This window comes from Ostrea edulis, chromosome 7 (assembly GCF_947568905.1).
Source record: "Ostrea edulis chromosome 7, xbOstEdul1.1, whole genome shotgun sequence".
NCBI classification, from domain to species: domain Eukaryota; kingdom Metazoa; phylum Mollusca; class Bivalvia; order Ostreida; family Ostreidae; genus Ostrea; species Ostrea edulis.
In genome coordinates, this window is record NC_079170.1 from 14,727,547 (window position 1) to 14,743,329 (window position 15,783).

Below are 15,783 nucleotides of genomic sequence, written 5' to 3' on the forward strand. Positions count from 1 at the left end.
CAGTCTTAAAAGTTTGAGGTAGGCCTCAAGCCCTGACGAGTATCCGCTGCCAACCCTCCCTACAAGCTTATAGATATCTGTATATGAATGTATACCTACATGTACATGTATCTACAGAGCTCTCTATAAAGACACGATGAAAATGTCCCTTAAATTCAGCATATATCATTTTGTCCTATCGAAAAACTTTTTGTCCGAACAAAGTTTTTTGTTCGGACAAAAAAAAAAAAAAAAATCGTTCGAGCGAAAACAATTTTTTGTTCGAACAAAAAACTTTTTCGTTCGGACGAATTGCTATTTATAACTTTGTTATCCGGGTGTTTGATCAATGCACCGAACAATGGCGGAGAGTAATCGTGGTGATGGTAGTAGCATAGAATTGTCACGGATTTTTAAATCGAAAGAGGATACATCCAAAAATATATATTTGAAAGAGGTTGAGGTGTGGAAGCCGCCTTAAGGTTCCCATTATATTCAGGGCAAAACCCTAGTGGGGGTCCAGGAAGTGAAGGCCCCGGAAGCTCTTGAGTTCTGAGGCATATAGAAAGAAGTCTAGTCATATAATAAAAATAAAGTTGGGTAATTTTAAGGAGGGGGGGGGGGTTGTCAAAAAATTAATAATCTACAAAAAACTGCTTTTATGAGGATGTTACAAAATTTATTGATTTCTACAATAATTAAGGACAGTTATCATAAACTTAGCAAAGGTTTACTAATGCGTAAAAAGATACAGGAAATGCTAACTACTTTTTTTTAAAGTCAAAAATAGAGAGTAAACAATAAAAGGCGAGGGTTGAAAGTGCGAGGTCCCTCGTATTCTCGACGCTCACCTATTATTTTTACTCTCTATTTTTTTTTTAATATAAATTTTTTATTTACATCTTACAATCTCGCGATCTCTACTTTCGTGTTTTAAACGCTTGATGTACAATGCAATATTGTCGCAGTCACACTGTCATCCGGAGGTTGCAGGTTGTTCTCTTCCATTAAAACACAGCATAGTTCAAATACATCTCCGTCGCATGAGTAGGACCCTTTGAAGGTACATTCCTCTTTGCAGTTACAAATTTTCTCCATCAATACGGGGCATACATGGTGTTCTGCGTCATACAGATGGAGCAGTATGTAAATTATAATAGGTCTACCGCTTGCAGCGATTTGATGTGGATTTTTACGCATTATATGCGTGTTCCAAAGATGAATGACTTCATTTAGTTCCTCCTAAAACAATAGTGATGTTCATAATTATTCATGTCGATGCAATGGCGTAGTCACACAAGAAAAGGTTGGTGGGGGGGGGGGGGGGGGGGGGGGGGTGCACAACCCAGAAAAGTTGGGGGATCAAATAAATACAAAAAAGAAAATATACTGCAAAACCTAGCATCCAAACGGTCAAAATCCTAAATTGTGGGAGAAGGAGGTTAGTCGTGGTGGTGCTCTTGCCTCCCCCCTACTTTGTTGAGTGGAGGGGTCACGAGTCTCCTCTGCCCCCCCCCCCCCCCACACACACACCACCCGACCTATTCTATGCAATGATGAAACCAATTATGAGCCAGCCCCATACAAGTTCAAATTACATGCAGCGTTGGTCTGTTGCCTGTCTGTTCATTTTTCACATTTAAGTCAAGATCCAGTTTTACCCACACAGGACAGCATTATTTTTAGGTGAATGGGGTTTAGGTTTGTTAAATAAGGGAAAAGACTTCTTTCCAAGAGGAAATAAAAACAAAAATATTTACAAGTAATTTTCAATAGTCTTTAACAAACAATATAAAATAACTTATAAACAAAAGTATCTTATTCAAATCAGGTCATTGCCTTCTGAAATTAGAAGGAGTTCGCCATGTTTTTATTTTTATACCCCCGTCGTCAGATTATGTTATGGCGCTGTCCATGCGTCTTTCTGACTGTCCGTCCGAGATCATGTTTTTTTCCGGATTTTTTCTATAACGGATGCATGTACGGCTTTGAAATTTGGTCACAATTTCTCTCTCAAAAAGCGTGAGAGTGAGTTTGCATTTCAGCTGGATTGGTGCACCTTGACCTACTTTAGGTCTATAAGTATGTTAACAGTTTTTTGGATCTTTTCTCGTTGCGGATACAGATATTGCCCTGAAATTTAGTCATAAGCTTCCTCTCAGAGGAATACAAGTTCAGTTTGCATTTCCACTGGATTGGTCCGTCCGTCCATGACCTATGTTTGAACTAAAAGTAGGTCAAACAGTTTTCCGGACTTTTTTTCAATATGGATGCAGATATTGCCCTGAAATTTAGTCACAAGCCTCCTCTTGGAGGAATACAAGTTCAGTTAGCATTTCAGCTAAATTGGTGTACCATGACCTATTTTGGGGGTAGAAGTAGATCAAACAGTTTTCCAGATTTGTTTTCTTTATGGATACAGGTCTTGCCCTGAACTTTTGTCACAACCTCCCTCTCAGAGAAATACATAATCAGTTCACTTTTCAATTTAATTGATGCACCATGACTTGCTTTAGGGCTAAAAAGTAAGTCAAAGAGTTTTCTGGAATTTTCCTCATCATAGAAACAGATATTGCACTGACATTTTGTCACAACCTTCCTCTCAGAGAAATACATAATCAGTTCACTTGACTGATAGATGGGTGCACTTAGACCTACTTTAAGACTTTTACCAGTTGAATTTCACTGTCCGACAGGCGTATGTTGTACCGTTTGCGGTACTCTTGTTACATGAATGGAATCAAGTGTGGAATTGGTGTTTTACTTTATTGTGAAAGACTAGCCAAAACGTTTGATCAAAGTTCAAGGAGTAAATATTTGTCGAGAAAATCGCCAGTGAATTTATCTTCGTTTTTTAATTCCTGAAAATGAGATATCCAGAACTGCGTGTTTTGACTTCTCAAATATGACCACCAGTCCTCTATCCTCTGATTATGGTTTCTTGAACCATACAAAAAACATCGATTAGAGAACTCATCCTGGTGTTCATATCGTAAAAAAATCTAAATATTTTCAACATGACACGTCTGACATGAAATAACTTGCTATTGCAGCAGGGTCACTATTTGTTGTAAACACCTCCAGCCAAATCACGTATCTAGAGTACCTATCAATGCATCCATTACTGCATACAGATACCTAAGGGTTTTAGTTTGTCGTAAGAGTCTATATGCCACACGAAGTCCGAACCAGGATTTGTATAAACACGCCGTCTTAGTCTCCCTCTACTACGAAGTTACACACCTATAACGGATCAATTTTCTGAAGCAGAAGTCGAACAGTTTCTTGTGTCACGGTATACCCGGACTGTTGAAGATGCATTAATTTATATCCACGAAGTTTGTCTGATGTCTCCATTTTTCCTTCAATGAATAAAGCCACTGAAAGAAAATCAGAATATTGCTTTCTTCTAAACAGTTAAGCGGAAGAAAGGACTCTTTTAAGCGTTCGCTTGCTTATCACAATGTTATTAAACTCTGCCATTTAATGTAAAATTTCACCTTGATTCAATCCAAGAAAATGGTAAAACTGTACCTTTTCCAGTAACGCCATCTTTATCTTATGATTCTTTCATATTTTCAACACAAAAGAGTTCTAATTAGTATTTCGTCCGAACGAATTCTAATTCGTCCGAACAAATAACTTATTTGTCCGAACAAATTACTAATTCGTCCGAACGAATATCTAATTCGTCCGAACAAATTGCTAATTCGTCCGAATGAATTTCTATTTCGTCCAAACAAATGGGTAAATCGTCCGAATGAATTGCCGTACGGCGGCGTAGAGAGGCCAAATAAAAAATATATATCATTCGTTCGGACGAATTAGAAATGCGTTCGGACGAATTGCCCATTTGTTCGGACGAAATAGAAATTCGTTCGGACGAATTAGCAATATACTCTCCGCTCAATATCTTGAGAACCCTTTACTTGACAGACATTAAACTTGGTACACTGGTACATCATCAAGATAAGATGACCCCTGTTGAATTTCAGATCACATAGTCAAAGGTCAAGGGTCAACCTGAACATTGGAATATACTGTCTGCTCAATATCTTGAGAACCCTTTGCTTGACAGACATTAAACTTGGTACACTGGTAAATCATCAGGAGAAGATGACACCTATTGATTTTGAGGTCGCGTGGTCAAATGTCAAGGGACAAATGGACATAGGAATATACTGTCCGTTCAATATCTTGAGAACCATTTGCTTGACAAACATCAAACTTGGTACAGTGGTACATCTTTAGGAGTTGATGATCCCTATTGATTATTAGGTCACATGGTCAATCCATTCTTGACATAGGAAGATATTGTCTTCTCAATATTTTGAATTGATGATACTACTCTCAATTAAACAAGTCCGTGTCGACTGGACGAGAGTAATGTACAAGCAGATCTACCAAGAACCTGTGTTGGCACAATAAGGAAGATTAATTATATCACAGAAGACTGTGTTCAGTGTGGCAAAATCAGAACTATGAGTCAGGTAAAATTTCTTTTTGAGACTCCTACTTACTATCTGCATGAATATTGAGCAAGGGCTTACAGATTCAGGTTCTTTTTCTTTTTTATGCAGAGACATGTCAGCGAAACGTCTTCCACCATCAGAACTGACACTCGGTGTCCTTATTGTAATCGTTCGTCATCTACTGTCACCCAACCACCAGTTGCTCAGATAGACGCAATAATTTCATATCAGCAGCTAGTATCTGATACCCTAGGAAATACCTCCTACTGTCAAAGACGCTTCACCGTGTCATCGAGTTCACTTATGTTCAGGTGACTCAGGTGACACAGAAGTAACATTCGTGAAACAGCTACACAGAGGAGAGGAAACTTTGTCAAAGGGCAAGACAAACACAAACTCTTACACACAGCTGCCTTCTGCTCCTCCCTCCAGCAGCGGCGTGCAGAAATATCCAAATAACTATCAGGAAAATGCCGTCAAACCAATGACTCAAATAAAACGACAGCGGTCAGTTTCAGAGCCACCAGATCTTTTGGTGGCTGACCTCGAAAGCAAATTTGACCAATCAATGACAACATCTTCATCTTTTGAAATCCCACAACGGTCCAAGAAGCGTAAAGTGGAACTATCGTATCAAGAAATCTGTGAAATATTGAGAAATTTTCCTGGATGGGATCCTAGTGAAATAGAAAATAAGGTGTGTGCATGGCTAATGAACGATTATGACTGATTTTCATGGCACTTTTCAGTGTAGTATTGTTACTGTGTCGCAGTGATTTTTAAACATTTTTCAAAAGGGTCGTGTGGCTTTCAAATCGCATTAGGAAAATTGTCAACATTTTGATCAAATTGGAAAAACCTAATCATTATTGTAAATGTGCTATTAAAATATATCACATCATTTGAAACAAGAAATCAAACATAAATTGATGTTATTCTTTTATTTTAAATATTTAACTTTCTTCTCTTGAAGCTCTTCAAATTTTCAACTATTCTTTCTAAATCATCTAGAATTGATGCGTCTATGTCATGTCGTACATAAACTATTCTCATTGAACTTATTATTTTACAAATACGGTTTTCGCCAATTTTTATCAGTGGGAAAAGTGCAAGTTAAACTGGGAAAGCGATTTGTTGCTAATCTTCAGAAATATACAAAAAGTTATAAAACTAAAGAAGACCTACATGAACATGCATATTACATACAAATGTATCAAAACTGATATGCTGATTTCTGTAATAGTACCCATGGCCTGTAAATTCCCCTGATTTATACCAAAAGAAAATCTGAAAAACTTGTATTAATCCTTGATAGAAGTGTTAGAACAAAGATGTATTTTATCCATGTAAACAAATTGATATGAAGTTTGTGGATGAAACTTCCGACTTTATTTTACTTGCAGGTTTAAGAAGTCTATGACTCTATTCTATTGTAGGTTGAGCAGTCTACGACCCCTTTGTACTATTAGGTTGAGCAGTCTATGATCTTATTCTATTGTAGGTTGAGCAGTCTATGATCTTATTTTATTGTAGGTTGAGCAGTCTTGATCTTATTTTATTATAGGTTGAGCAGTCTATGACCCTATTTTACGTGTAGGTTGAGCAATTTATGACCTTATTTCATTGTAGGTTGAGCAGTCTATGACCTTATTTCATTGTAAGTTGAGCAGTTTATGACCCTATTTTACGTGTAGGTTGAGCAGTCTATCACCCTATTTTACATGTAGGTTGAGCAATTTATGACCTTATTTCATTGTAGGTTGAGCAGTCTATGACCTTATTTCATTGTAAGTTGAGCAGTCTATGACCCTATTTTCCGTGTAGGTTGAGCAGTCTATGGCCTTATTTTACATGTAGGTTGAGCAATTTATGACCTTAATTCATTGTAGGTTGAGCAGTCTGTGATTTCATTTTCATTGTAGATTGAACAGTCTATGACCTTATTTCATTGTAGGTTGAGCAGTCTATGACCCTATTTTACGTGTAGGTTGAGCAATTTATGACCTTATTTCATTGTAGGTTGAGCAGTCTATGACCCTATTTTACGTGTAGGTTGAGCAATTTATGACCTTATTTCATTGTAGGTTGAGCAGTCTATGACCCTATTTTACGTGTAGGTTGAGCAGTCTATGACCTTATTTCATTGTAGGTTGAGCAGTCTATGACCCTATTTTACGTGTAGGGTGAGTAGTCTATGACCTTATTTTACGTGTAGGTTGAGCAATTTATGACCTTATTTCATTGTAGGTTAAACAGTCTATGACCTTATTTCATTGTAGGTTGAGCCGCCTATGATCTTATTTCATTGTAGGTTGAGCAGTCTATGACCTTATTTTATGTGTAGGTTGAGCAGTTTATGACCTTATGTTATTGTAGGTTGAGCAGTCTATGACCCGTTACTGCAAAGAAGACGGGAACTATGTAGTTTGGTATATGAGGGAAGCTCATCGTCTCGTAGTAACAGTCAGGTAAGTGATTTTAAATGGATGGAGGGGTATCAACCCTTACAATTTCTCTCGGCGAATCTTATCTATTTAGGGGTCTCACAAATACAGATTATACTTATCGTATCTTACAAATGAAACAGGATTAAAGGAAGCAAAATTTTCTATTTTGATCAATTTCAGTGGGGTAGGGAGGGGCTGATTTTGTTTGGAATTCTGTATGAATTGTTGAGATCTTAAGAAAATTATACATGTATTCCACATGCATCATTATCATTTTCTTTGTATGATTTCCTTTGAAAATTGATACCCAGTAGAGTTTATAAAGAATCTAAAGGATTTAAAATTCCCATTTAGGATTTATAAAAGAAAGTCTATACGAAGTCTGTTATTGATGTATCTATGTAGGAGTTCTATTCTCTCCCATGTCATCGGAGTGTCACGTGACATAGGTTATTTTTAATGTCCGGAGATAAGAGTCTGGGCCAAGTTTTACTAAACATCGTATACTCAAACGTAGACGTACGCGTAAACATAGTCTTTGCGATTGATTTTACGTGCGTGTAGATTGTGTTTTACAAAGCGCCGTATCTGTATCCGTAAACGTAGTTATTTACGTAGGCTTTCTCATTACTTACGACTGGAACTCTTCAAAAAAAAGGTAGAAATGTTTTCATAGTAACGAAAGCTACGCATGCGTATTGCTTACTTTTCGTTTGCTTGACCTCTCGTCTGCTCGTCGAAAATGAACGACAAAAAGCCAAGAAAGCCCAACTGGTCGGATGCCGAGATGGACGTGTTGATTGAGGCCTACGCCAATGTAATACAAATCATAAGAGGAAAGTTCTCCCCCACGCTTACATCGGAAATGAAAAGACGGGCTTGGGAGGACGTGACAGAAAAGTAAGTACCATCGAGTGCCCCTATTGTTCACCCAGATCATAGAATATATATTTTGATGAGAATGTTAGTGACACCACTTAGTCTATAATATCAAGAAATTTCAAGGGTTTAAGAAGCGGTTAAAAAGTGAATGAAACCACTGATGTAAATTTGAACCCAAGCGATGCAATAGGCCCTAACCTATGATGTTTTGCAAATAACAATACATGTATTAAAAAGTATGCATGTGTAAATGTGTAGATTTAGTGTTGTGTGTAAAGTACCACTGTTTGTTATCTTCACCTTTTCATTGAACAGGAACAATGTAAATTAAACTTTCAAACTTCTTTAAAATAAAGCGAGAAAACAAGTTGAAATCAGAAATAGCATTGTATCTGTATGAAATATACTTCAAGATCATTACGTAAGCATGATAGCGCAATGGTTAACGCAGTAAACTCGGACTATCGAGGTACCGGGTTCAAGTCCCGCAGGTTAATTACATTTTTTTTTTATTTTTTTTTTTTTGATGTTTTATGGTTGTTAATCTTTTAAAGGATTTTTTTTCTATTTGCGTGGATTCAAAATATTTCTGGGAGGGGAATGCAAGTCTTAAGTTGATTAGGAGGGGGTGGGGGTGGGGTGGGGGTTGCAAACCACAACTTGTGGCACAAGGTGGTTGAGAGGGGATGTAATAAGTAAAGGTCAAAATTATACATAAAACTATGTTTATTCAGCAATATCCAGGGTCAAGTAAATTTACAAGTTCATGGTAAATCAACTTTTCTTAGTAAATGAACAGCTATATATGTAATTGGCAAGTTTTTCAATAATATTGTTACATTCGTTGCTCATAAGCCAGATAAAGTTTTCTCTATTGCACAGGTTTATAAAATTCTTGCACAAATTTTCATAAACTCTATGAATGGTTTTCTTAGGTGTTGGTATGCTATACATTTTATGTACAGAAACCCTTTTTAAAATGTATTTAATTTTCCATTACCCCATCCCTGTACAGGGTGAATGCTGTAACAGTGTCCTGTATGAGAACTGTGGAAGAAACAAAAAAATAGGATACAAGACAGTCAGTCCAGTGTTAAGAAGAAGGAAGCATGTAGGGAAGAAGAACCTTCCAAAACAGGTGGCGGACCCTGTTCTGAAGTTTTGTTTAAGCCCTGGGAGTTGATTGTGAGTACTGGTAACATACAGATCTTCATGAGAAAGAGAACATTTTCTTCCATGTTTTATCCAGCTTTTAAATGTTAAAGCCCATTTCATATTTTAGGGGAATTTTTGAGAATGTAATCATGAAATTCCAGGGGAGGGGTAGGATGGGGGACATGATACTCAGATTATAATATCTCTAAAATCGCATATAAATTGATTGAGTAGTGATTATTATCTATATTGAAAGACTTGGATGATTATAGAAAATTAATTAAAATATATGATTTTAATGATCGCAAAATGTGCATATTGTCGGGCAGGAGGAGGATCCAATTATTTTCCTAAAAGTTATAGTGGATCTAAGAGGGATGTAGCTTCTACTCCTATGTGGCTTATTTTTTCTCCACACCATGCAGTACATTAAGGGGAGGAGGTTTCAGTTGAAGCACTTCCAATTTGGGGAACTCTGAGACATTTGTTTTTCATAAAAACAGTCTCTATGGTCAATAATGAAACAGTTATTAAAAAAAAAAAGATATGCAAAACTTATATAGACACTTTAGTGACTTGATTTTTTTTTTGGAAGCAACACATATTCCATACTAAATTCATTTTATTCATTTTTCTTAGCTACTTGGTACCATTCCCAAAGAAGCCATACATGGTCTGGAAGGTGGAGTGGATACAGGACGAGAGGAAAATAAATGTAAATTTCTTTTTATATATAAATTGTGTTAACCAGACTGTGACTTCTCCATATATGTATGCCAAGATCATGATGATAATGATACATGCATTTCCAAATTTTGTACTAGCTCTTTTAATATTATGAAAATATATGATATACAGGTTATACACTGGAGAAATCTTCCACTTCCACTGTCAGTTGTCCTGGAGCAACAGGAGATTGTGTTGTGACAGCACAATGTATATCTGGTAAATATATTTATCAACTACATGTAGCTACTTCGTTTTCGAGTTGAACCTATTAGCTATACTTTAAAATACACATATGGCAATTTGTATAGAACATCTGCTGATAAATAAATACACATGATTAACTTAGCATATTATTTGACATGTTATTATATTTCAACTCACCATATGAAAATTCGGCAGTTTTAGAAAAGTTGGTGTACTTTTTCTTACACAATTACAAAATATTTAAAGTCAGATTGCTTGTAACTGAAATCTACATGTTCATGTGCAAATTTTATATGTATCCATATATATGCTATGTATTATAATGATCTTGGAAATTTCAGAATCTGTTGTGGACATAACTGCAGAGGAAACTTTTATTTTATCTACAAGTATTTATGTATACTGAATTTTGCTTGGGATGAGAAAAAGGGAATGATATTGATATACATAATAATATTTATCCCCCCCCCTTCAAAGAAGGGGGGCATATTGCTTTGCACCTATCGGCCGGTAGACCACATGTTGTCCACGCAATATATTAAGAACCATTCACTTGATCGTAATGATATTTCATATGTGGACCCCTATTGTCAAAATGTCAATCTACTATGGACATAGGAAGACTTTGCCCACTCAATATCTTTAGAATCCTTTGCTTGACAGACATCAAACTTGGTACCCTGGTACATCCCTAAGAGTAAATGGCCCCTATTGATTTTGAGGTCACATGTTCAAGGGTACACTGGTACAACATAAGGAGTAGATGACCCTATTGATTTTTATGTCACATGGTCAATCCACTCTGGACATAGAAAGATATTGTTTGCTCAGTATTTTGAATTGATGATACTACTATCAATTAAATGATGTGTGTGTATAACCCTTTTCAGTTTTGCACCATGGGGGCATATATTCATTACAAACATCTCTTGTTTAAATTGCATTCTGATTTCTTACATGCATATTGCAGTATATTAATATTGGGATAAATGATAATGAAACCGGTCATTGGAAATTATTAATTAAATAATAAGGTACTTGTAAAAAAAAAAAAAAGGTCTGTTTGTAGCAAGGTTAATATGGTACCCTAACACTGCAAAATACATGTATTGTAGATCATTCTCAAAAATTTTCTTTATAATAACAGCATCACAGGAGGTCTCTATGAAGAGGAGGATTAGAGAACCAGTGGGAAGGAGAAAGTTTATGAACTATGGTAATGATTAAAGCATTAGAACATTTCCTATGAATGCAAGGTGAAGATAACGAACAGTGATCAATCTCATAACTCCTACAAGCAATACAAAATAGATAGTTGGGCAAACAAGGACCCCTGGACATATCATTCCATAAAAACAAACATGTACAGTTCACATCTGTATATTATCATGAAAATTTGAAAATTGTAATTATGTTTTTACTACCAAACACTTTTGATATGTTTAAAGATATTCAGGTGTTTCATACCACCATAAAAAATATGAACAAATTACTGGTACATTTACCTTGCTATCTACAAACCAAGGTGAATTCAGGTGTGATTTGGAGCATATTTTAAACATGTAAAAATGTGTTTACTTATAATGTTCATCGGTGCTGGGACTTTTGAGAAAAAATAAATCGTACACATGTACACATGGTTGATATTACTTTTTTTTATTTTAAGCCTTATTAAAGTCTGGAGGCGACCTGTTGTCTTAAATTCCTTGCAGTCTGTGCTGCTGCTCCATGGTACACAGCATTGTTCTGCTGGTTGGCCACAACTTCACCTTGTCGCAAAGGGATCTTTTCATTTATTACCTTATTGTGCAGTCTCATACATGTCTCGATTATTAAGGAACACTTCTCCGGTTTAAAGGGAAGATAACCTCCGCTGCTGTGTAAACACCTATAAGAAAATGTTAACTTTAATTTTACTTCATTTTTACTTACTGGTATTAATAGTGTTTTTTATGGATACATGTAGTTGTAATTCCTTATTTACCTGAACCTTGACTTCAGCACCCCATAGGCTCGTTCCACCACATTTCTGGTCTTGCAGTGCGCCACATTGTAACGCTCCTCAGCAGGTCTGGATGGGGTGCTACATGGAGTCATCAGGTTATCCTTAAGAGGGTAACCTGAATCTCCCAGTAACCACCCTCCTCTTGGTAAGGTATCCAATATTTCAGGCAGACTGGAATTATTGAATATGTACGAATCGTGAGTGCTTCCAGGAAATCTGCAATTGATGTTAATGAACCTACAATGCAAATACATAAGTGATGTATTTATTTGTCATATTATGTGTTGGAGGCTACAACTTCCTTACATATATACTGTAAATCTGAATTTTATGTAATGATTGATTTGTGTTGCTTGTGTTGACACTAACAGACAAATCAAGTTTAATTGAATAAACTTTAAGTGCAAAAAGGTCATGTTTAGAACACTATAGCCCAATAAAAAGTATTGCGACCCAAATTTTTCTTTTTAATTTCCTAATTTTCCTTCAATGTGGTAATCAAAAATACACTTCCCAAAAAATTGACATTACTCCAAATGTCAGATGCGAACCTCTTTAATTGTAGTGCATCGGATCAATTGGCAAAATATATTTTCAAAACAGATTTATATAAAAAAGAAAGGTTTGATTGTTTGTACCTTTTAGACCAGTGCAAGAAAAACTCATGAATACATGTACATTGGGACAGCATTGATAAAAATAAAAGTACCTCATGATTGCATCCACCACTCCTTGAACATTCAAGGCATGGAAATTTTTCCTGGACACAAACACAGGCTCCATATCGCCACTCATTCTTCGGATAGGAATAAGTGTCCCATCAATGGCACAACATTCGGAAATCTGGCTATCCCATGAAACTCCTCCTTTATCTTATTAAGCTTTGTTGCATCATTAGGAAAACTAATGTTGTTGAGGAACATATTCAATGCCCTGCACACCCTTGGTAGAATTACGCACACAGATGCCTTTGAAACGCCATGTATGTCCCCCACTTCCGAGAAGAAATCAGCTTTTGCGAGATATCGCAATGTACACAACACCTAAAGTTTTAATTTAAAAAAAACAACAATATTGATAAAAAATAACGAATTTCCATTCCTCATATTATAATGATAAACTAATTGCTTAAACCCCTTTGTTTGTGAAATACAGGGTATATCGTTTTTGTTTGTTGTTAAATAAACATAGTAAGTCCTCCTCTCCCCTTTAGCATTCCATGTTTTAGATTTATTCCTCTTTAAAGATATCTCATAACTTTTATAAGATATCTCATAAAGTTAAAAGATATCTTAAAAAGTTGATGAGATATCCTATATCCTTCATAAGATTTTTTATAAAATATATGAGATATATCTATGGAGTGCCAAATTAACATGAACTCAAATAATTATATATGTTTTTCAGTATTTGAAGATATCATAAATTCAATATTATTGCTCACATCTATTGAATTAATACTCGCATCAAATCAATTATCTTGCTCTCAACATATTGAATTAATGCGTACATCAATTCAATTCTCTGTATGATCAATTCAGAATAATTAATACTATCCATAATTCCAATAATGTTCGCAAAAATTCAGAGATCAGTAATTGAATTGTTGCACGCATCAAATGAATTGATATCTTCAATTATTTGAGCTAATGTTAATTTGGCAATGCATAGTTATCTTATCTTATATCTTATTAACGTTTTCGATAAGATATTGCATACTCTATACGAAATCTTACTTCCTATATAGTATAACTGCTATAAGATATCTTATAACTTTTATAAAATACCTTATAAAAGGAAAGTTTTTAAGATATATATTACATTTTATAAGATATCTCATAATTTACAGTTTATAAGATATCTCATAAACTTTATAATATATCTTATAACTTTTATAAGATATGTTATAAATTTCATAAGATACGTTATAAAACTTATAAAGTCTATGACGCATCTCGTAAAATATCTTACAATCAATTCAGATATACGTATTAAAAGAAATCTTTTATAATTCATAAGCTATATCTTATGAATGAATTTTTATAAGATATCCTTTGAACTTTATGACATATCTTAAAATATATAAATTAAATATCACATGTCATACCCCCCTCCCCCCCCCCCCACATTTGATGACTACTTAAATATTTTGATTCACACCCCCTCCCCCTTTCAAATGCTTGTGTGCACACCGTTGTGCTAATGTTTACAAAGAAACGTAACATTTCTACACTTTTTTTTTTCATTTTCACAATTACATAACAAGTTTCACTTTCCAAAATTAATTTTTGCTATTTTATTATCAAGATGAAAATTTTGGAATGCAATTGGAATATATTCCAGAATACAAAAGAATATAATTCATTTTTTAGAGATGTATCTTACATAAGTTACAATATGTTTAGTTCGTAGATTTGAGAACGGAATTTTTGAGGTAGATTTAAGATTGAAGGTACATGTTGCAGCATTTCTTAAATTAGATTTCTGTATACATGTATGCGTCCTGTTTTATTTCAAATTTCTATTTTTATGTCTATGCATCCAATTATATATCATTAGTGCTCTGTGTTTTTTTAATGCTATATAGTCGGTTAAAGAGCTCTTAGCTCATGTTTATTGTTTATCTGTATATAGTTCCGACTTTAAATAAAAATTACTTACTTACTTGCTTTATTTATTAATATAAGGTCAGGTTAAATTATCCTAATTACGAGTGTTGAAACACTGTGATATATACATATATAGAAGGGAAAAAAACACAATTATAGTCAATTGTGTAAGATTCGTGAAATTTTTACACTTTACACAGATAGCTGCTGCAACATGTACCTTCAAATTTGTAATGCAGACAAAATATCAATAGTGATATTGTGAACAGATGAATGAAACCCGTTGTGACATGACAAAGACAGACATTTATTTTAAATGTTAACAATCAAAGTGCTTATGAGATTTGATATGGATTAAAACATTTATTATATTGTCTTTAAAAAATGAGACACGTTTAGTGCATACATGTAATTCTTGTATCTTCATGTAAATGAGTTTATTTCTGTGACACCCCCCCCCCCATCACTTCTTAAGTATTTCAAACATCTTTCATTTCTTTAAATTTTTAATTGTTTTGCTTGTGCGTATTCAGTTCAAAACATACTTTTTTTTTATGATTTTCAAAATGCTAATAGAAATCTACATGTAATATATGAATTACTTCATAAATCGAATCATTTCATGAACGGGCAAACAAGTGCATAAGTAATCAAAGGAGACAATTTAAACATGTTTACATTGGTGATGGATGCATTTTGATCCAAGTCCCTGCAACTGTGTTGGAATTGAGTGTGATCGGTTTGTAGAGGGTCTCACATTGGCGTCGACACCATCAATGAGCTACAGAATAATTCTTCTTGGAAATCTGTACCTGGAAATCAGGTATACATCGTCTAAAGCGTCTAACCCTTGACTTCTATCACGGAAAACCCTTTCACGACGAAGTGCTCTTTGGAAAAAAATGTACGCCGCCATTTTGATAACGCTACATGGTCGCTACGGCTGTTTAACGTCACATGGAAAATCTGACGTAAATCTACGCCAAATGGTAAGATACGACGTTTAGTAAAACGCAAAATTAACGTAATCTACGCGTACGTCTAGACTTACGTCTACGTTTGAGGATACGATGTTTAGTAAAACTCGGCCCTGTTACATGTACATGACTGGTACATGTGATTTTTCTGAGATCTAAACAATATTAGACAAAGACAAATCTGTGCTTGGAGTTTGGCAGACTTATTTGGAAATGCGTTACATCTGAATATACATATGTATAATCTGCTCCCAGCGTATCAACATGAAGCGTATAAGATGTAAAAGGGAATTACATGTAATGCCACGATTAGCAGAATGTTGG

The 15,783-nt window shown here is 35.0% G+C and overlaps 2 pseudogenes; one reads left to right on the top strand and one right to left on the bottom strand.

Moving 5' to 3' along the window:
• The first annotated feature begins 7,640 nt into the window (after positions 1 to 7,640).
• Positions 7,641 to 11,095, top strand: LOC130048597 (myb-related transcription factor, partner of profilin-like; annotated as a pseudogene).
• Positions 11,096 to 11,539: 444 nt separating this feature from the next.
• LOC130048598 (putative nuclease HARBI1) lies at positions 11,540 to 15,398 on the bottom strand (annotated as a pseudogene).
• Positions 15,399 to 15,783: the final 385 nt, after the last annotated feature.